General features: G+C 38.7%; 1 long non-coding RNA gene across 2 annotated transcripts in view; it reads right to left on the bottom strand.

The window, feature by feature from the left end:
* Positions 1 to 4231: 4231 nt before the first annotated feature.
* Positions 4232 to 22960, bottom strand: part of LOC117879197 — a 28595-nt gene continuing 9866 nt past the window's right edge. For both annotated transcript variants that reach the window (XR_004646197.1, XR_004646196.1), the window contains one exon: positions 4232 to 5046. This is a non-coding gene — a long non-coding RNA (uncharacterized LOC117879197). The remainder of the gene's footprint in view (positions 5047 to 22960) is intronic.

The raw sequence follows: 22960 nt of genomic DNA, 5'->3' as shown, positions 1-22960 counted from the left end.
TCTAAATTAGGGTGTCTAAGATTAAGTTTAGGTGATGTTGACTGCACTGGCCTACAGCATTAAAAATGACATATGCAGTATTATAATTAGCATAGAAAATCAATCCCATTTTTTCATAATATCCATAAACAAAACAGAAAAATCAGATTTATATAACACAAGAGGTGGAGCAGACAGTCACAGCATTTTATAGCATCATGATAAAAAGGATAACATTGTTAGTACAGCACAGAGTTCAGTTAAATAACTTTTACAACTTTATTTGAAATAGTGTAGCACAAATCAAACCCTCAGCGCCTTTGAAAACAAAATATGTTCATACTTAAGCATATTTACACTTCTAAAAATCTCTTAAGATGAGTGACAAATAGCTTTGTGCTTACCAGGACATTACTGTGTTATATCAATAGTACCACAAAATAAAAGATATTAATCATGCTATAGTAAATGTGTAATTCTTAGGGCTGAATAAATATGTTATAAAAGTAGCATTTGTAAACATTTCTTTGAATGAATTGTTAATTTTCTCCAATAGTATTTGTAACCTTTTTGTTTGTCTGAAATATGACTGATTTTCATAAGAGTGCTTGTAAATAGCAAAATATTCATGTATTCACATAAATGTTTCCATCATAGTCTTTGCACAGCCATTTTACAATCTCTTTGCTTTCCCAATTCCTATTTATAAGTTTCAATTATCCAGTCAGGGAGCAGAAACAACATCATGTGACAAAGCTGGTCAATCACACCACAAACAATGAACACTGAAGAGGTAAACTCACAGCTGAAGTGTATTGGTCACTAATCCAGAGGTTTTAAATATATTTGCCCAAAGTGTTTGTTATACAATTCAAAATAACAAAGACATTTGTAAAAATCAAAGCCTGTGTATGTTATTGTATGGCGGGGGGGGAGGGGGGAAGGATAAAGTCATGGACAAAATTATTGACTGCAGGGGAAATTCACTCCTGAGAATAGGGCAAGCATTTTAGGTCACATATGTGGATGGGATGAATTTCAATTCACAAATTGTTCTTCCAGAACAAGGAACATCCCAGAAATCCCTGAAAATGTACTAGCCCTTTAAAAAAAAAGTTGGTTTGGTGAATGAACTTTTGTTAACATTCCGTGGGGGGAACTATATAACCAGGGCTGGCTCCAGGAACCAGCTTGCCAAACAGGTGCTTGGGGTGGCCACTCCGGAGAGGGGCGGCACGTCCAGCTATTCAGCGGCAATTCGGTGGACGGTCCCTCGCTCCCGCTCAGAGCGAAGGACCTCCCGCCGAATTGCCGCTGCAGATTGCGATCGCGGCTTCTTTTTTTTTTTTTTTTTTTTTTTTGTGCCGCTTGGGGCGGCAAAAACCCTGGAGCCAGCCCTGTATATAACCACTCCAGAGAGGCAGTTTCACAACCAGCGAGTAGGGCACAGACACAGGCCATGAGTGGGGGAAATCTTTCTGCTCCTCCTCCATTCTAACAACTTTCAGTAAAAGAAGATTCTAAGTCCAAGATTCACTTTTTGACCCTCCCACTCATGGGCTGTTCAGGAGACTGGAGCAGCCTCCGGCATAGTTTAGACAGCCTGTGGGGGCTAAGTGACAGCAACCTCTCTGTGCTGCCCTGTGCAGTGGTACCTAGAATTTCCACAATGTTGTGTCCTGACAAACTCTCTCCACTTCCTTTCCACCCTTGGCATGCCCCGCTACTTCACACTTATTAAGGGGTCCTGTGAAGACAGCCTTACATCTGCACTGAGGGAATCCTCCCATGGGCAGAACTGGGGCTTTTAGGGACTATTTCCATCACTGTAGCCCTTTAAAGCAATGTAAAGGCTCTCACTCTGATAATTAACTACTTAGCGATAATATAGTACTATTCAGCTGAAGATTTTAAAACTCTAAGCAAACATTTATTTGTTCATCGCTGTGAGGTAATTAAGTAATATAAAAAGGATCCTTTCTGCATCCAGTTGAAATCAAGGCAGCTCCCAAGGGGAACATGACATGTTTAAGGGTTTTATCTTTTGAGGTACTGAGATCAACCGCTAACAGTGCAGGGTAGCACAGCACGAAAGAAGTGAAATTATTATTTAATTAATATATGTATTGCTGTAGTGCCCAATCAAAGGCCTCTCTGTACTAGATGATGCACAAACACATGGGACAACAAGGTTCCTCCCCGAAAGAGCTTAAAAACTAATTTAAGGGTATGTCTTCACTACTGGCTGGATCGGCGGGCAGACAAAGCACAGCTAGTGAGCACAGCAGACTTGGAGAGGGAACTGGGGAAGAAAGACGAGGATAACAGCAATAAGAAAGCCTGATGATATGAGCTATGTGCACACATGAAGAAATTCACATGAAAATGTTGATAAATGTGTATCTTCAGGACCAAAGAAGGGTGCACAGATATAGAAAGTAGATTGGACAGAAGACTTGGTGGTGAAAGCCATACCGCAAAAGGTGACTCAAAAGTTCAGGAAGGGATTTAATTTTCAAATAAGAAATGTGTTGTTATGAAAAAAAGACAACTGACTTCCGTAGGGGAAACTTTTTGACATGAGAAAGAACCTTGATATAAAGTTCATTTTATTACGTGAGGTATTTAAGTGTTGGGGAGGTTAGCATTGCCTTTTGGGAGACTGTTCCAGAACCAGAAAGAGTAAGAACAGGGCAAAGAGTTCTGAGTGATAGAGCTTAGTTAGGGCTATGCACTGCATGTGGGAGTTGAGTCTGCAGCTGGACTAGGAATAAGGAGCTGCACTGCACTGCACTATGTTCAAAGGGTATCAAGGCTTATATGATAAGGTTTTACATTGTGTAGTGAGAAGATTTAATTTAGCTCCCTTATTTAATACACTTAGTCCACAATAAAATCACTGTCTGATACTCATCAATTTATATAATACTATTTTGGTGCCTTGGCTCTTCCCTACTCTAGCTTCAGACATTTTACAAATTGTGTTCGTGGCCTCACTAACGCTATGTGATCAGGCTACTGATTGAATGGACCTATATTATAGCTATGAGATTGCCAGTACCAAATGCTTTAGAAGAAGGCAAGCCTCAGCCACAGAAATAATATATCTCAAGTTATAGAAAATTAATGGCTTGGTTAAAATAACAATGGTGACTCTCAGCTGCTTCATGATATGAGGCCTCTGAGCTGAGTTGTTTACATCATGTAGAATTGGCCATTGTTGCTGCCCTGTTGTATTTCAGTCTCATATCTAATTTATAGTATGTTATGACCTTTGGCTTTCATTGGGTGAAATTCATCTCTGTGTAGAGGGGAAGGTCATAAAGCCCATGCTACTTAAAAAATGCCTTATGTCATTAAGTAATGCATAAGTTATATGTAGAAGTGTTTTACATTTTATTCTCTATTCGGTAACTTGAATGAGCTTCCAGTTTATGAAGTTAAAGAATTTACAACCCTCAAGTTTTTATTATCCTGAAATATGCTATTTTATTCCTGTCCTCTTATTGGCTGTTTCCCTGAGAACTACGATCCACACACCCAAAAATTGTCTTGTCTGCTTCAGTTTCTGACCCTCTCTCCATTGGTATCACCCATCAAATCCCAGTCTTCTCAGTATTTCACCACCTGCTAATCATCACCTTTTGAGGTAGATTTAAAACACTCTCCACACACTAAAAAATGTTTTTAATATCTTGGGTTGAGTTGGATGATTTTTGTTCTAGATATATGGATGGAGATGTTGAAGGCAGTAGCCAGAACAGAAGGATTTGCAAAGTGATGAAAGATAGTTTGTATAGGAATGGGGTTTTGATTTCAATTCCATGCCTCCCTTTGGGCCTGATTCTGAGAGGTGCTGAGCACCTGCAGCTCCAATTGACTCCAAAGGGACCATGTGTGATAGTAAAGATTGAGTCATCAGCTTTCCACACAAATAACTATTTATTCTGCTGTAGTTTATGGAGATGTTAATTTGCTTAATTGGAAATAAAACAATCTTCGCATGCATACTGGGGAATTTTTGATACACACATAGGCACTGATTCAGTAAGTTGATCAGTGCAGATGCACTGCCTCTATGAATGAATTTTCAAGAACAGGGTTATATTATGATGATGTATGGTGCAGGATTTCTACTGCAGACTTTTTAATTAGAAATTTCTATAAGAAAAACACATGAAAGTATCTGAACCTTTGAAAACGATGAAACATTAATTTTAATGCATTGATACAAGACTGTTTTAAAGGGACAACAATGGTCAGTGATAGATCTTAAAATTCATTTCAAGTGGAAAGAAATGAAGGAACAGTTAACTTATCTAGCTTGTTTGTTCACTTCATACTTTAAACACCTTACCAGTGGTTAAAATAGGCATCTGTTTTACTGACGTTTGGAAATAGTGGCTAGCATTAGGTACAGTTTCCATTTGCATCAATTTAAAAAACTTGCAAAAAATAAAATAGGAGCTTCATCCTCTTCTACTTTTAATATATTACTAAAGATGATACTTCATTTGTTTAACTATAATGGTATGGTCACACATTTGAAAAAATATTTTCAACTCTATTGTTGGTGTTCTATACGTTTGGTATACATCTTCACTTCAAACTGTACAGTTTCTAAGCCAAGAGCAAATTTCATTCCCAGACTTCAGTAGTGTCAAGTTGGTTTAAAACAAGACTAACCCCACCTTCTTTTTTAATAGTTAATCTTTTTGGAGTGTACCACACTGGTGAGTATGTTGTGAGGATACTTTGTCTTCCTTCCTGTCCCAATTATGAACCAAATGTTGCCTCAAGAGTCCAGTTTGAGAAACTGAGGAATCCATGGGAGGAGTGTCAAGAATTCTCCGCTTAAGGAGAAAGTGGGCATTATTCCACTTCTGCAAGACAGGAAGAAGGACCAAAGTATCTGTGTATTGGCCTCAAAGATCTGGTGTGCACAGCAGCACTTGTAAACGCTGAAAGGTTCAGTATTGAAGGTCCCTGCATGGACTTCTGACTTCCTGCCCTCGCCTCCACACAATGTGGCTGCTGTGGTTCCACTGTGTCAGAGGCTATCGAAAGCTGTAGAAGGAAGGGAAGACATAGGCCTTAGCAGTAATCTCATTCAGGGACAATGAATCAGGCTAGTTTGGCAACAATTTCAGAATTCAGCACCTTAATATTATTTGGTTTTGAATATTTATGAAAATTATAATTTGCATTAACAATAATTGTACTCTGTTGTTTTATGTATTTGAGTAATTTGAAATCAATGGGACTACTCATGTGAGTAAAGCTACTCATGTGCCCAAGTGTTTGCAGGATCAGGGTCATATCTTAAGGCCCTGATCCTGCAATAAGCTGTGTACAGATACAGTGGTGTAGTCAAACAAAACCCATTGTAGGATCAGGACTAAGTACTGAAGTGGATGTTAAGCATGTCTAGTAACTACTTTTCTTCAGGTTTTTTGTTTGGCTGTTGTTGTTGTTGTTTGGGTTTTTTTTTGCATAATTTTGAGATGCCCAGTGCACTATATACATCTATTTATACAATAAATCAAGATTACTTTGAGTGAAATGTTATGTTTTCTGGTAAATAAAGCAGTTGTTTAGCATGAAAGATTAATCTGCTTCCTATTTAAAAAGGCAAAAGTTTACAACAAGACAAGTTTTTTCTCAGGTATAAATAATGATGTCTCATATTGAACTCCCCAGCAAATGAATAATGCAAAGTTCCCAAACAGCTATATTTTATTTTAGTCAGCTTTTGCCGATAGCATGTGGACACAAAATGGTCTGTTTATTAATACCCTACATAACAAAAGAAAAATTAGATCATTTGCTACACAGCTTGTAGACCTGAGCAATAACTTATCATGAGATCTGAATGGGTCATTGAACCCTAAGGACAATCTATGTGTGTCTTACCAGAGAATTAAAAGTATGGGCTGAATAATAATTATTGCTAAAGCTGATAATTCAGTGGGGTTTGACTTCATATGAAAAGTAGTAAAATTAATAAACCGTTTTCCATAAAACAACTTTTATTTGAATGCATTCAGCATGTTTTCCTCTTACATGCCTGCAAAATAACAACTTCGGCAGTCAATGCATTTCTACCTTTTGCATCTTTAATGGACAGGACACAGTCTCTTCCAATCATATTGGCTTTCATTTTTTTTTTTCTGCTGTACCAATCTAGTCTAGTTCTTTCTGATAATGAATTATCCATTTACAGTGCAAGAACACTAGTAATAGGCTTATAAAAACCAGGGTTTACATTTTTTGTTGTTGTTGCACACTGATGTCATAAGGAGAAAGCAATCTCAGAAAAGCACAGAATAAATCTTTGGAAATAAAAAGTTTTTAAAATGAAACTGTCAAATCATGGGAACCTGAGATGGGAAATACCACTGAAACCCTGAAGTAGTCTGAACACAGGAAAATAAAAGCCATTTTAAAATACAAACTGCTGTTGCCATAATTGGTTTTATAGCACTTTTTACTGATGCCCAGTAGCTTCAAAAAAAAACCCAGGAGTACTTGTGGCACCTTAGAGACTAACAAATTTATTTCAGTAGCTTCAGTGGACAAGAGGACCAGAAGGGTTAGATGATGAGTGGAAGACAAAAACAATATATGGTGGAGAAGACATGAAATGCAAATGAGGGATTCTGAGACCGAGATACAATTAAGCAAGAAGATTTGGTGTAAAAATTTTAAAGCACCTATGTGGCTTAGGCTTTTAAGTCTCATTTTCAAAAGTAACTTCAGGCACGTAGGAATAAGCCTCATCAAAAGTGAATGGCACTTAGGCTCCCAAGTGCCTAAGTTGCTTTTGAAAATGGGACTTAAGCTCCATAGTCACTCAGGTGCTTTTGAAAATTTGACTTAATATTTGTATAACCTAAACAGATGTGTTAAGTCTGTACCCCAAGACATAGAAATTAAGGTGACCCTCTCATGTACATGAGTGTGCATAATTGTACATCTGTATTTGCTAATGCATGTGCAAATAGATAGTTCAGCATCTACATAGGTGTTTGTACATGCAAATTAGATCTGCACATGTACAATCGTGGTAATTCCTTTGAGCAAACATAGCACAGCTGAGCACACATTTTGTGTCTGCTTAGCTCTGGTTTCTGAGAAATAATGGGTGAGATTTTGTGCCGTACCTCTGAAGGGTGCAGTACAGAACTTGCAACTCAGGGGTAAAGATAGATGAAGGCTATGGTAGCTTTAAATCGGTGGGTCTCAAACTTTTTTACTGGCGACCCCTTTCACATTGCAAGCCTCTGAGTGCGACCCCCCTAATAAATTAAACACACTTTTTAATATATTTAACAACATTATAAATGCTGGAGGCAAGTGGGGTTTGGGGTGGAGGTTGACAGCTCGCGACCCCCCATATAATGACCTCACGACCCCCTGAGGGGTCCTGACCCCCAGTTTGAGAACCCCTGCTTTCACCACCCCAATGCTTGAATGCTCTGAGGGCTGGAGAAGCACCCAAAATTATATAGCCAGTCCTGGGCACAATAAACTCAGCACTTCCTGGAATCTCTACAGCTGCTTGTTGCAGTCCTGCCTCCAAAACACCCCACTCACCCACAACCCTGCCTCACTCCCTATGCCAGGAATTGCAAGGGGGTCCTCAGAAGGCAGCTTTACAACTTTTTGTAGTCCCTGTATCGGAGAATCCTCCCTTCATTTAATATAAAACTTTTAAAGTCACATTTTAAAGTTTCAGTGGCTGATGCATGTTCTCTGGCACTGGAAAGGAAAGTTGATGGCAGAAGAACATGAGGCAGAAAAAGAAGATCTTGAATGGACAGTATATCCTGGGTGGATAAAAAGCACTATTCATCCACAAACAGATTAGCAGAGGGTCATACAGAATGGGGTACTATGGTTGCCATCCTCCAGTATTGGAGATAACATAAAGCGGTTTTCTCTTATGTGGTATTTCTGCCCACTTACTCAGCTTAAAAAGGCTGGAGAGGGACTAAGAATCTCACTTTAGATGAGGATCTGGGCCATTGGGTAAGTCAATGGAACTATGACAATTTATATCAGCTGAGGATTTAGCCTATCATCTCTCGGAGTGTAATTTCATCTTGGGGTTTGGCTAACCTGAAAAAGGCATTTGTGCTGTTTTCTTCTAGTTTATTATACTAGCAAAAGTCATGATGGAGTTGTAGCTTTATTACATACAATTGGGGTAAGTTATTCTTTAGTTAAATCCATGCCTCTAATAGATAATCTGTCAACCAAAACCACAAAGAAATCAAGATGTTATTCCAATTTTAAGAGTTATTTATCTACCATAGAGTAAATAAATAAGACTGTGCACTGTTACAGGAGCAGTGGGTTATATTCTATACGCTTTGTGTATTAAGAACATAGTATACAAATAAGGAACAGGACAGCTGAACAGGAAAAAACTCATTTACAGGTAATTGATATGCTATTTGTTGTAGAATGGAAGGACACCCCATTGATTTTCTAAGAGCACAATTGATTAGTATAATTTAGTATATATTTAACAAGGGGCAAATGATGGTCTTATGGTCATACTTTGTTTTCTTAGGTCAGCATCTGAACAAACACAAAGGGCTAACTGGTGGACACTAGCTGAGGGACCCCCGTGAGATATAAATCTACAAAACATGAATGTTATCAATACTTGTTAGAAATAACCATATAATATGGAGGTGGTATGATCTAGGGGGTAGGGCACTGGCCTTGGAGTCAGGAGACCTAGGCCGAAGTCTGATAATAACCTTCTGCATCACCTTTAGTGAGTCACTTCACCTCTCAGTGCCTCTATTTCTCCTGCCAGTCTCTGTCTGTTTAGTCTGTAAACTCTTAAGAGTAGAGACAGTTTCTGATGATTTGTTTGTACAGGGGCTAGCAAAATGGGGCCCTAAGTTTGGTTACCATCTCTAGGTGAACTGCAGATACAACCACATTTGCTCCAATCCTTCAGACAGAGACAAACACCTACAAGATCTCTATCAAGTGTTCTTAAAACTACAATACCCACCTGCTGAAGTGAAGAAACAGATTAACAGAGCCAGAAGAGTACCCAGAAGTCACCTACTACAGGACAGGCCCAACAAAAAAAGTAACAGAACACCACTAGCCATCACCTTCAGCCCCAACTAAGACCTCTCCAGCACATCATCAAGGATCTACAACCTCTCCTGAAGGATGATCCCTCACTCTCACAGATCTTGGGAGACAGGCCAGTCCTCACTTACAGACAGCCCCCCCAACCTGAAGTAAATACTCACCAGCAACCACACACCACACAACAAAAACACTAACCCCGGAACATATCCTTGCAACAAAGCCCATTGCCAACTCTGTCCATGTATCTATTCAAGGGACCCCATCATAATCACATCAGCCATACCATCAGGGGCTTGTTCACCTGCACATCTACCAATGTGATATATGCCATCAAGTGCCAGCAATGCCCCTCTGCCATGTACATTGGCCAAATCGGACAGTCTCTATGCAAAAGAATAAATGGACACAAATCAGACGTCAAGAATTATAACATTCAAAAACCAGTCGGAGAATACTTCAACCTCCCTGGACACTCAATTACAGACCTAAAAGTCACAATTCTTCAATAAAATAACTTCTAAAACAGTTTCCAATGAGAAACTGCGGAACTGCAATTAATTTGAAAACTGGACACCATTAAATTAGGCTTGAATAAAGACTGGGAGTGGATGGGTCATTACACAAACTATTTTCCCATGCTAATTTTTCCCCTACTGTTACTCACACCTTCTTGTCAACTGTTTGAATGGGCCATCCTGATTATCACTACAAAAGTTTTTTTTTCCTCCTGCTGATAATAGCCCACCTTAATTGATTAGTCTCTTTAGAGTTGGTATGGCAACCCCCATTTTTTCATGTTCTCTGTATATATATATATATATCTTCCTACTGTATCTTCCACCCCCATGCATCTGATGAAGTGGGTTTTAGCCCACGAAAGCTTATTCCCAAATAAATTTGTTAGTCTCTAAGAACTCCTCGTTCTTTTTGCTGATACAGGCTAACACAGCTACCACTCTGAAACCTGGAGTAATAATACTGAACATATTGGAAAGGCTAAGATATATTTAATGAAGATATTTCAGCAAGAAAAAAAAATCATCCCAAATTGGAACAAATTTGAAAAAATTTGAAGCTTCAACTTGCTCCTGGTCAGCTGCCTCTCCACTTCCCAGAGAGCTGTCAGCTTCAGGAGTCTAGAAGCCCCCAGAGGCAGCTGCCTGAAGAACTGGGGATCCAGAGGAACTTGGGCTGTCTGGTTTCTAAAAACTGTTTTGACAGAATCTGCAAATTCTCACAGAACTTTTCAATTTCATTGACTCAGGGTTGTCTGATGGAAAAGTGTTTTCAGTTTGTTCTACTCCTGAGCTTTCTGGGTACTTGCAAAAGCTTTTAAATTCTGTAGTATATTCAGATAATGTTGCTTCCATCATGAATTACATTAGATTGTACAGCCACCTTATCTGATAGACACAAAAATGAAATATACTAAGTGTCCCTTTTTACATAGAAAAGAATTTCCAGGAAAACATTCAAAACCAAAGTCATCTTAGTGTGGCTTTGGGGAACAGGAGAGATTGGGTGTCATCAGTGTAAATAGATTTCTTTCTTTTCTTTTTCGGATTGTTTCTTCCTAAATTTATTGAAAACACACAGACAAACACACATAGGATTTCTTGGATTAGGCCCAATCCTAAAGTCCATACGTAGTCCTTTGTAAGGAAACAGTCCTACTTTTTATTTAAACAAGAGTTGTTTTTTTATGTTTTGTTTTGCTTTTTTTTTTGCCTTGTGAGGGCATATGGGCCCCATCTCATCGGAACATGGTCTGCCCTAGCACAGGCACACTAACCAAGACATTATTATTCCAGGATTACTCTCTTCTCCCCAGGCCAGAGTTCTTTCTTCAACTGTAAACTGTCACCAATCCCTGAGATTGTGTGTGTGTGTGTGTGTGTGTGTGTGTGTGTATGTGTGTGTGTGGGTAACAGTGTTTTCTCCCTTTATTGATTCTCCTGTATATAATGTCATTGATATTTTCATCCAAAGAATTTCTCATAAAAGAAAACTGTTATATATCAATACAGGCACATTTCCTTTTTCTTGTCAGATCAGGTGTATGGCCTCTAAGGGTATAAGAATCATAAAGCAAAGTTGAGCCGTTCTGCCAGCCTGAGGACATACAAGGTGATGCTCTTCAGAAGAGAAGAGAAGCACAGTCAGATTATTAATATTTTATATATCATTAAGGTGTTTTTAACTGGGAATGTTTTAATATAATTTTGAATGTACATATTAGCTTTTTTGTCAAGTGTGTACCAGACAACCTTGGGAAAGAAAAAAAATGGCTCATCTTGACAATACACAAGAACAGACTCTGAACGAGCATTCACTATGCATTTGGCTGGATATCTTTGACAAAAAAGCTGTGCCAAGTGATCACAGGTGCATTTTCCTCTTTCTTTTTTTTTATTCTTAAATTTCAGTTCATCATCAAAAAGAAAAATAGAACACAAATAAACTCTTATCAGTAGTGCAAGGCAAAACCAAGAGCACCTGAATTCTATTCATATAAGTAACATTTTCATATATCAAGGTTATATAATAATGATGGCCTCATGATGATGAAAAAATACTACAGCGTACAGTGAAGTGTGCGATCAAGAAGTTAGCTCAGTTAGTTGCTAATGTACAATGAATTATTTGATGGATGATCATTCACCTTTTTCTTAAATATTTGGATCACTTTGACCAACATGACCCATATTTTTTTGCACCAGTTAATGAGTACTGTACTCGGGTTTCAGTGCTTGCCATACACTGAAATCAATGAGATCAAATTCAATAAAGATAAGCGCAAAGTACTTAATTTAGGAAGGAAAAACCAAATGCCCAACTAAAAATGAGGAATAACTGGGTAGGTGGTAGTTCTACTGAAAAGTATCTTGCGGATTTTGTGATGACAAATTGAATACAAGTAAACATAGTGATGCAGTTGTGAAAAAGGCTAATATTCTGGGGTGTATTAACAGGGGTGTTGTATGTAAAAGGTAATTGTTCCACTCTATTCGCCACTGGTGAGGCCTCAGCTGGAGTACTGTCTGTAACTCTGGATGCCATACTTTAGGAAAGATATAGACAAATTTGAGAGAGTCCAGAGGAGAGCAACAAGAGTGATAAAAGATTTACAAAACCTGACCTATGAGAAAAAGTTAAAAAACATGACATGTTTAGTCTTGAGAAAAGATGACTGAGGGAGCACCTGACAAGAAGCTTCAAATATGTTAAAGGTTATTATAAAGAGGATGGTGATCAATTGTTCTCCATGTCCACTGAAGGTAAGACAAGAAGCAATGGGTTTAATCATTAGCAAACAGGATTTAGGGAAAGCTTCCTAGCTATAAGGGCAGCTAAGCTCTGGAATAGGCTTCCAAGGGGGGTTGTGAAATCCCCATCATTGGAAGTTTTTTAAAAACAGGTTGGACAAAACACCTGTCAGGAAGGAGCTAGGTTTATTTGGACCTGCCTCAGGGCAGGGGGCTGGACTTGATGACTTATTGAGGTCCCTTCCAGCCCTACATTTCTATGACTCTGTTACTAAGTATTCTAACATCTAGTATTAACATATAATAAATGTCTAAACACACTATAATTGGCAAACATATCACACAAAACGTCTCTCTTATCCTCTTGGATTCTTTTACATTTTCTCTAGGACAGCTGGGTTTTCCTCTATAATAGCCTAAAAAAGTCCAAAGGTGATTGAGGTAATATCTTTTATTGGATCAACATCTATTGGTGAGAGAGACAAACTTTTGAACTTACACAGAGCTCTTCTTCAGGCACACATACATATTGGGCCAGACACACAGATCCTGGCCAGAGTTCCATGGCTGACAAGCCACCATGCCAGTAAGTAGGAGTGAAATCATGAAGGAAAAGCACCCCTCAGCAGTGGCAACTTTTTCCACCCCCTTCTGGAGAAGCAAGAGTGATACTGCCCTCCACAGTAGCACATCTACTATTATGGGGCTACTATAAGGTGGGTGCATAACTGGCTGGATAACCGTACTCAGAGAGTTGTTATTAATGGTTCCCAGTCCTGCTGGAAAGGCGTAACGAGTGGGGTTCCGCAGGGGTCTGTTTTGGGACCGGCTCTGTTCAATATCTTCATCAACGAATTAGATATTGGCATAGAAAGTACGCTTATTAAGTTTGCGGATGATACCAAACTGGGAGGGATTGCAACTACTTTGGAGGACAGGGTCATAATTCAAAATGATCTGGACAAATTGGAGAAATGGTCTGAGTTAAACAGGATGAAGTTTAACAAAGACAAATGCAAAGTGCTCCACTTAGGAAGGAAAAATCAATTTCACACATACAGAATGGGAAAAGACTGTCTAGGAAGGAGTACGGCAGAAAGGGATCTAGGGGTTATAGTGGACCACAAGCTAAATATGAGTCAACAGTGTGATGCTGTTGCAAAAAAAGCAAACATGATTCTGGGATGCATTAACAGGTGTGTTGTGAGCAAGACACGAGAAGTCATTCTTCCGCTCTACTCTGCTCTGGTTAGGCCTCAGCTGGAGTATTGTGTCCAGTTCTGGGCGCCTCATTTCAAGAAAGATGTGGAGAAATTGGAAAGGGTCCAGAGAAGAGCAACAAGAATGATTAAAGGTCTTGAGAACATGACCTACGAAGGAAGGCTGAAAGAACTGGGTTTGTTTAGTTTGGAAAAGAGAAGACTGAGAGGGGATATGATAGCAGTTTTCAGGTATCTAAAAGGGTGTCATAAGGAGGAGGGAGAGAACTTGTTCACCTTAGCCTCTAAGGATAGAACCAGAAACAATGGGTTTAAACTGCAGCAAGGGAGGTCTAGGTTGGACATTAGGAAAAAGTTCCTAACTGTCAGGGTGGTTAAACACTGGAACAAATTGCCTAGGGAGGTTGTGGAATCTCCGTCTTTGGAGATATTTAAGAGTAGGTTAGATAAATGTCTATTAGGGATGGTCTAGGCAGTATTTGGTCCTGCCATGCGGGCAGGGGACTGGACTCGATGACCTCTCGAGGTCCCTTCCAGTCCTATAATCTATGAATCTATGAATCTATGAATCTAGAGTGAAATAGGGCAGCAGAACTGGCTCAAAGTTCCAACAACTAGTTTTCAGCTGAGAACAATGATGGCTAAATTGTACTGAAGACATTCAGGGCTCTCTGACCACCTATACCTATAAATCACTTCTAACTGTGGTATATAACCGCAAAAGCCTCCATGGGTAAGAAAGGAAGTCAGATTACTTTCATAAGCACCCCAATTCATTCTGGGATTCTGCTTGTCGCAACTATGGAGCACTCCAGGAGCTGCTTCCCACTCTCCAGCATGTTGGCCTGTCTTTCCATAATATTGGGCAAACTGGTGCAGTGATCTTTTATGCAGGGGAAGTTGCTAATTTCATTTTCCCCACACTGTGGTTGAACTGTGGGGACATTAATAATGTTACATTATGTTACATTCATAAACATTAGTCACAGGCCAAATTCATACCTGGTATCCATCAGTATATCCAGTGGAGTTAAACTAGAGATGAATTTGTGGCATTATGTCGATGATGTATTGAGAGACTGACACTGCACAATGTTGTGTGCCTTCAGTGATGTGCTGAGTACCCATGATTCCTATTTATTTCAATGGAAGTTAAAGTCACTCAGCATCTCATAAAATCACAAGCTATGACCTTGTATCAGGATGACATATATTTATAGCTGCATTTTCACTTTGCTGGTTACTTCTTTCATTTAATTAGCAGTAACGATAGATTTTACTAACTTTATTCTCCCAGACCCTGGCTCTCCCATTCTGAACATTGGATGTGACCACCAACTAAGTCTGAGCAAAAATTTTAGATCTATTTTTTATAAGTTATTGTTACTATCCAAGTAGAGTGGCAAGGAGCCCAGAAAAGTGATGACAGGGCTGATGTTAAGCAAGCCAAGTGATTAGAACTGTGTGTAGTCAAGCAGAAGGGTAGTAGCAGAAGTGCCGAGCCTCACTGAACTGAGCAGCTGAGAACATAGGAGAGAGGCATTAATGTAGGTGGGACATTTACCTAATTGGCAATAGTAACTCCTGTTAAATCTGCTTTGTTCCACTCCAGTGGCACAAAGACTTAAAGGTTGCTTATATGGTCAGCTGGGGATTCCTCCCTTGTATGGGAAACCTGTAGTGGCATAGACAGCTGGACACTACCCCCTCTTGCAATTCCAGGGTGAGATGAGTGGAAGAGGGCACGGGGAGAGGACTACTAAACTGTAGCTGCTACCAGTTCCTGGACTGGCCACTTGGTGCTTTTACAGCCAGCAATAACTTAAAGAAGTATTGAGGCTGCTCTAAATTGTGCTGGGCCCAAATCAGTCTTAATCCAGCTCTGAAATCTGGATGGGAACATGCCATGATAGTGGCATATAGCCATGTTTGCCACCAATCATCTGTTGGCTTGGACCCAGACATCTAACCTCCAGTGAAGTTAGAATGGAGGTCAACTTGTTTTGGTAATTGAAAGGTTATTGATGGGTATAATGATGAAATAAGCTTCTCTGACTGACATACTGGTTTTTATCCATAGCTGAAGGGAAAGGGCAGTCATCCAGCATAGATTACACGTGTTGAGAACATAGGCTTCAGATTCAATAGGAAAGGGAGCTTCCTTAGCTGGATAGCCTGGTGCCAGACGTGGACAGAGGGATGGAACAGACCAGGTCCTTTAGGCTCATGGTTAGAGTATCATCCGATGAGAGAGCCCTAGAAATGGAATGCCTTATTGTTAAGAACAATGGTAAAGATAACAGATTTTGGCAGAAACTGTTAAAAGAAGTGGTAATGGTGCTGAAGGGAGAATCAGACATTTGAAATACCTGACTGGAGGTGCACAAAGGAGGAAGAATACAATCAGAATTAAAGAGCAGTAGCTGGCCTGAAAATTTCTTGGTTAAAGTCCCTAGTGCAATCAGTGAGTATAAAATCCATTCAGAATTCAGGTTTGAGGGCCTCTGCAAAGAATGGCCACCACTGAACAGACTACATTCAGACCTTGCTACCTTTCTGAGATAATTTATAAAAATAGTATTCCCCGAAGAACAGGGGACTAGCATATTAAAGTGATTTTTTTCAAGTGTGTTGACTCGTTGAGTGAAAACAATAGTGGAAGATCTAGGCTGATAATGTCCAGGGAGAGCAGTTCCAGTGGTTATGACTAGTATAATAATTAGTGATGAAGGTAAGATTGTTATTTTCACTTGCGGATCACAGAATTTAAGCTGGTGATGTGTGTTTTATTGCTCGGTTCAAATGAAGTATTCTCATGAGAAACTGGTGAGCCTAGAATTGCCCTTGACATCAATGGGACACGGATTTCACCCACGGCCTTTTCCATCATTAGAAATCCTTACGTTTAAAGCATGTAACAGTGTACAAGTCTTCCCTAATTTCTCTCTCCATTCTAGGCATTAGATTTTGTAGTCTAATCATTGTAACTCAATTGACATAATTTATATATGGTGGTGCAGTTGAAAGAGAGTAAATTAAGGGAGAGGGACTAGTTTAATGACCATCTGAGATTTAAAAAAAAAATAATATATTGACTGGATTTGATCACTGTTTTGTTTAGATCAAGGAACTACAATGAGAGTTTGCAATGCTAAGTAAATAAGTCAATGAAGCAAATGTCTCTACTTATTAATTATTTAATTTTGGAGCAAAATTTTAATATTCTCTGAATAACTGGGACCTAACTAGGATCAGATTAAGGGTTTTCTCTACTCTTTTGGTTTCTGTTCCTTCTCATTATTAGTTGTTTTCATTATAAAAATGTGGCTGCATCTGCTCTCATTAAATCAGCTTTTGAGTACAAAAGCAGAAAATCCTATCCCCTCCACAAATGTGGAGGCCATTTAGTAACAAACCACTTTGGGTTTGTTATGTAGCTGAGGTAGAGGAAGGATAGGGAGCATATGGGCAGAAGGTGCCCTCGCCATACAACTCAGAGTCCACTTCTGTTGGAGTTCCTTGAATATTAGAGCACAGCTGTGATTTGGGACAGGTCAGGAAATAGTCAATAGCGACTACACTGATCTTCCAGCTATCTCTGTGGAAAGCAAGATGCTATGATGGTACTCCAGCCCTAAAATGTAGCACCACAGCATAGGGAGAAGATTCCTTCCCCCCATGCCCACAAACACTGAAGAAACAATCCAGCATATAACTTGTACATTCGTGTGCTAGATCAGTGGTTCTCAACTGGGGGTACGTATACCCCTTGGGTATGCAAAGGTCTTCCGGGGGTAAATCATCTAGATCAGTGTTTCTCAACCTGGGGGTCACAAAGCCCAAGGGGCTGCAGTATTGGTTATGGGGGGTTCACAAGTACAGGGCCAGCGTTAGAGGATGGCAAGCATGGCAGTTGCCACAGGGGGGCCTGCAAAGCTAATTTACATGCTTCAGCCCCAGGCAGTGGGGCTCAGGCTTGAGCCCCGGGCAGCAGGGCTTGGACTTCATACTCCTGAAAGAAGTACAGTAGTCTGGGAAGTTGAGAACACCCGTGCTCAAGAAAAAATCAATGTTAGTGTTTGCTCACTCTGGGAATTCTCTTGTTTTTGTGTACCTTTCTAGGTTTGTGTCTGATATTTTTTGTTCTACTTTTCAGAGTATTTGTCTAAAATAGCACCAATGTGCACTATTAATGGGAGATTTTATTGTACAATACACAGTGCTACAAATTACTTGCTTTAGCTCTTATCCTAAACTGTACCTCTGACATGTTAGGGTTATATCTAGATTTGATCATTGCTGCAACTTGCTCTTTCTACCTGTCACAGATATTGTTTTAGATGCCACACCAATTTAGCAGAAATGTAGTTCTGCCCAATTCTTTCTGCCCAGAAGGTACCAAGAATAAAGCCACAAGGCTTGCAAGCCCCAAGTTGTTAGATGAGATTGCATATACTATAATTTATGAGGCCTTGAAATCACCTATGTTAGAATATTGCAAAGATTCCGTTAAAGTATCCTCAAGTATTATTCTTAGAGGGAGGAGTCATCTTGCATCCCTTTTTAGCACCATAGACAGGTTTTTAAATGCAAAAATGTTGGTTAATAGCCTCTTAATTCCTTCAGTGGATGTTTGTAATAATTTCTATAACTATTTTTTGAACAGGCTTTCAATTTTGAGCGCAGATTACAAGTTAACTCACTCCATTTATTATGCTCCTCTCCTTCCAAGACTTCTGTAACTTGTCCTTCAGGGATATGAAGTACCTTTTTCTAAGGCATCTGTGTCACCTATTGTTTCAGAGATGCAAGGCCTGAGGCCAACAGCATGCACTTTAGAAGTTCCAACTCCTATTTGACTGCTAAAGGAGTGTTTACCTGCTGAGGCTACTCAGAGAACAGTGAATTTATCATTGGAAACTAGAACTGTTCCATCAAATTTTAAACAAGCCTTAATAATTCTTTGAAGAAACCTCTCTCAATAACTGACAATATGTTTGATTTTCATTCAGTTTCCAATTTATGCTTTTTATCAAAGGTATATGAAAAAGTTATTTATATTCAATTACAAACTCATCTTGCTCCATTTGATTTATTTGAAAAAAATTCAGTCAGGCTTTAGAATGCATCATAGCATGGAAACTGCATTGTTAAAGGTATATAATGATTTATTGATTGCAACTGATTCAGGATCTCTGTCACTTAGTTTTATTGGGCTTTCAGCAGCATTTAATATGTCTGTAGTCTATCGCTGGGCTCCTAAGCAGTGTTGTACCTTGTTTTAAATCATATTTAATACTTCTGCTTTTGATAGTTTTTGTGCAGATCTGTTCAGATGAGATCCAATTTCTCATTGCCTTACTGGTCCTCATGGGTCTGTTTAGGAACTCTTTGTTTTCTAGATGATGTTACTTAAAACAGGCTGTGCTTTCTCTGTTATAGGCTTGATACCCAAATGTATTTAGCTCTTCCATCCAATTACTATGTTGCATTGACTATTATTGTTTTGTGATAGCCAGCTTCAAAGGTCACAGCATTTTGTGAAAATAAAAAAGTTTGGATAGCATTTATTGAGCTATCATTTGCTCATATAATGAGTCTATTACCCTATTAACTCTGAACATAGTCTTTAGATGCTCTCTTCAGGTATTCAAAGCTTCAATGTTATATGGTCAACTAACATTTATAAAGGAATTTGTATCTTTCTCTGGTCTGTTCATATGACCCCTTTTTAGCACTTATTAAATATCACCACACTAACATTATTGCAGGGATCCAGAATTGTTAGCAAATGCCTTTAATTTGTCAAGACTGTTGTACTGGAACAATTCTGAGCCAAATTCTCTACTGGTATAAATAGACACAGAAACATTGACTTCAGTGGAGTTACGTGCATTTACATCAGCAGTGAATTGGGACCTTTTTCTAAGTGTTCTCCATCATATTTCCTAACTGAAGACTTTACAAAATGGAAATCTCATTCATACTGGCATTCAGCTGCTTCACCATATTAATCCCGTTTTAAAAAAAAGTTACATTGGATCAAGTGATCTCTCTCCTGCCATCCATCTCCACCCTCTGACAAACAGAGTCTAGGGACACCATTCCTTACCCATCCTGGCTAATAGCCATTAATGGACTTAACCTCCATGAATTTATCCAGTTCTCTTTTAAACGCTGTTATAGTCCTAGCCTTCACAACCTCCTCAGGTAAGGAGTTCCACAAGCTGACTGTGCGCTGGGTGAAGAAGAACTTTCTTTTATTTGTTTTAAACCTGCTGCCTATTAATTTCATTTGGAGACCCCTAGTTCTTGTATTATGGAAATAAGTAAATAACTTTTCCTACTTGCTCCACATCACTCATGATTTTATGTACCTCTATCATATCCCCCCCTTAGTCTTCTCTTTTCCAAGCTGAAAAGTCCTAGCCTCTTTAATCTCTCTTCATATGGGACACGTTCCAAACCCCTAATCATTTTAGTTGCCCTTCTCTGAACCTTTTCTAGTGCCAGTATATCTTTTTTGAGATGAGGAGATCACATCTGTACACAGTATTCAAGATGTGGGCATACCATTGATTTATATAAGGGCAATAATATAGTCTCCTTCTTATTCTCTATCCCCTTTTTAATGATTCCTAACATCCTGTTTGCTTTTTTGACCGCCTCTGCACACTGCATGGACGTCTTCAGAGAACTATCCATGATGATTCCAAGATCTTTTTCTTGATTCGTTGTAGCTAAATTAGCCCCCATCATATTGTATGTATAGTTGGGGTTATTTTCTCCAGATCATTTATGAATAAGTTGAATAGGATTGGTCCTAAGACTGACCCTTGGGGAACACCTCTAGTTACCCCTCTCCATTCTGAGAATTTACCATTAATTCCTACCCTTTGTTCCCTGTCTTTTAACGAGTTCTCAGTCCATGAAAGGACCTTCCCTTTTATCCCATGACAACTTAATTTACGTAAGAGCCTTTGGTGAGAGACCTTGTCAAAGGCTTTCTGGAAATCTGGAAATCTAAGTACACTATGTCCACTGGATCCCCCTTGTCCACATGTTTGTTGACCCCTTCAAAGAACTCTAATAGATTAGTAAAACACAATTTTCCTTTACAGAAACCATGTTGAATTTTGCCCAACAATTTATGTTCTTCTATGTGTCTGACAATTTTAATCTTTACTATTGTTTCGACTAATTTGTCCAGTACTGACATTAGACTTACCGGTCTGTAATTGCCGGGATCACCTCTAGAGCCCTTTTTAAATATTGGCGTTACATTAGCTATCTTCCAGTCATTGGGTACAAAAGCTGATTTAAAGGACAGGTTACAAACCATAGTTAATAGTTCTGCAACTTCACATTTGAGTTCTTTCAGAACTTTTGGGTGAATGCCATTTGGTCCCGGTGACTTGTTAATGTTAAGTTTATCAATTAATTCCAAAACCTCCTCTAGTGACACTTCAATCTGTGACAGTTCCTCAGATTTGTCACCTACAAAAGCCAGCTCAGGTTTGGGAATCTCCCTAACATCTTCATCTCTGTGAAATTTCATATTCAAGTTTCTTCAAAAAATTTTGGGCCCAATCCAAAGCCCAGTGGAGTCAATGAAAAGACTCTGATTGACTTCAGTGGAGTTTGGATCAGGGCCATAATGGTTGTGTATTAGTGTAACTAACTCATTTTTTCGTACCATGTGCAAGCAGTCATTTAAAAAGATCAGAGTCAGTTGGTTATTTAGTTTGACCTATTTTTAAACTCAGGAACCTGGGAGTTGGAATATTTTAGAATTATTCTCTTTGACAATGGAAGTAACTTCCTATCACTATTCAAAAGTTTGTTTCAACATTTAAAATTGCACTAAACAACTATGGTCCTGATACTGCTCTTACTTGTAACAGTAAATCAGAGGTAACTCTTTAGAAGCCAAAGGAGTTACTCTTGAAGAACTGGTAAGAGAGGAGAATCAGGTTGTTTACATATCTGTCAAGTATAAGTGCCCCACAACTTTTTTGTCAAGGCTGCTACATAAATCCATTCATTCTGTACTCAGCCCCTTAACTTACTTTTACCACTGTTAATATTACAGCTTCTCTAAATGTTTCACATTTCAAATGTCAACAGCAACGGAAATGGGAAAAGCTGACAAAATTATAGTGATTTTTCTGTCCCATTTTTCAATTACTATACCTGTTTGGTGATAAGCATGCACATTTTCTTTTATCATTGCATAGTCCATATGAAGTCAATTAGCAAAGGGCACGTGCTTCCTTGGGTCAAAACCCACAGATTTGATATGAATAGAGTAATATTGAGTCAGCTCTTAAAGTAGACTATGTCTCATCTCATTCATGTATTTGAGATTAAGTTATAGTACATGTCAGTCCTCGAAATATGGTTAGAGAGAAGGGGACACTTTGTTAGAGCAATTTATTTGATGTCAAAACATTCTTTTACAGAAGAATGATGGCGCTCATCCATGTACAACTTTATATTCCCAGTGCCATAATTTTACCAGTTTACAAGACCAGCTCATCCAAAGAAAGACACTAAAGTCATCTAATCTCTGACACAATGCGTAGCCCAATTCTGGATGTTAGATAGTGTTTGTGTGTTGTGGAGATGGAAAATTTACAAATTGCCTACTCTCTTTTCTCCAATGAATTAGACCCTTAGTGTCATTAGTAAATATTCATATAAGAACCTGGACATATAATTTTGGCACAATAGTCAAATTTTCCAACATATGCATTTTCTGAAGGTTATAAGTTACAACGGGTATAATTTTGAGAGTGCAACACTAGTGCATGACATCAGGAGATGTACTAAAATTATATCCCCATATATCATAGTATCAACTTTAAAAAAAAATTAAATAGCTATTTATTCATAATAATGATAGCATTAGGAACACAGTAGCAGCAGAAAGGTCATTATTACGTAATACATTGTTAGACATAATACCTATCTAACAAGAAACAAAGAAGATCCTGAAATGTACACCTTCCTTTCTGTCCTGTCTTTGATCATGACCTGTTCCCTAAATGATTTAGTCATAAACCCATGATGCAATGCACTTCATTGATTTAAATTACTTGTTGTCTGCCGTATTGTTTACAATAGCTTGCTAAGATTCATTGGTCATTTTAAAATCAGACAGTCTGCAAATTGTCCAGCACCACAGGGAAGTGAACATAAAACAAAAACAAACAACAACAACAAAACTAACAAGAATAAAAAAAAAATACCCAAACTGTTGCTAAATACTGAGTTACTTTTGATGGCATGTAGGGTACAAAACAATATTGGCAATTTTACATATCTTTCAGATAAAGATACCTTGATGCAAGGAAATGTTAGGCAGAAAAA

Source organism: Trachemys scripta, chromosome 6 (assembly GCF_013100865.1).
Source record: "Trachemys scripta elegans isolate TJP31775 chromosome 6, CAS_Tse_1.0, whole genome shotgun sequence".
Taxonomy (NCBI): domain Eukaryota; kingdom Metazoa; phylum Chordata; order Testudines; family Emydidae; genus Trachemys; species Trachemys scripta.
Note: the sequence above shows the minus strand (reverse complement) of the source record. Positions and strands in the feature narration are given on the sequence as shown.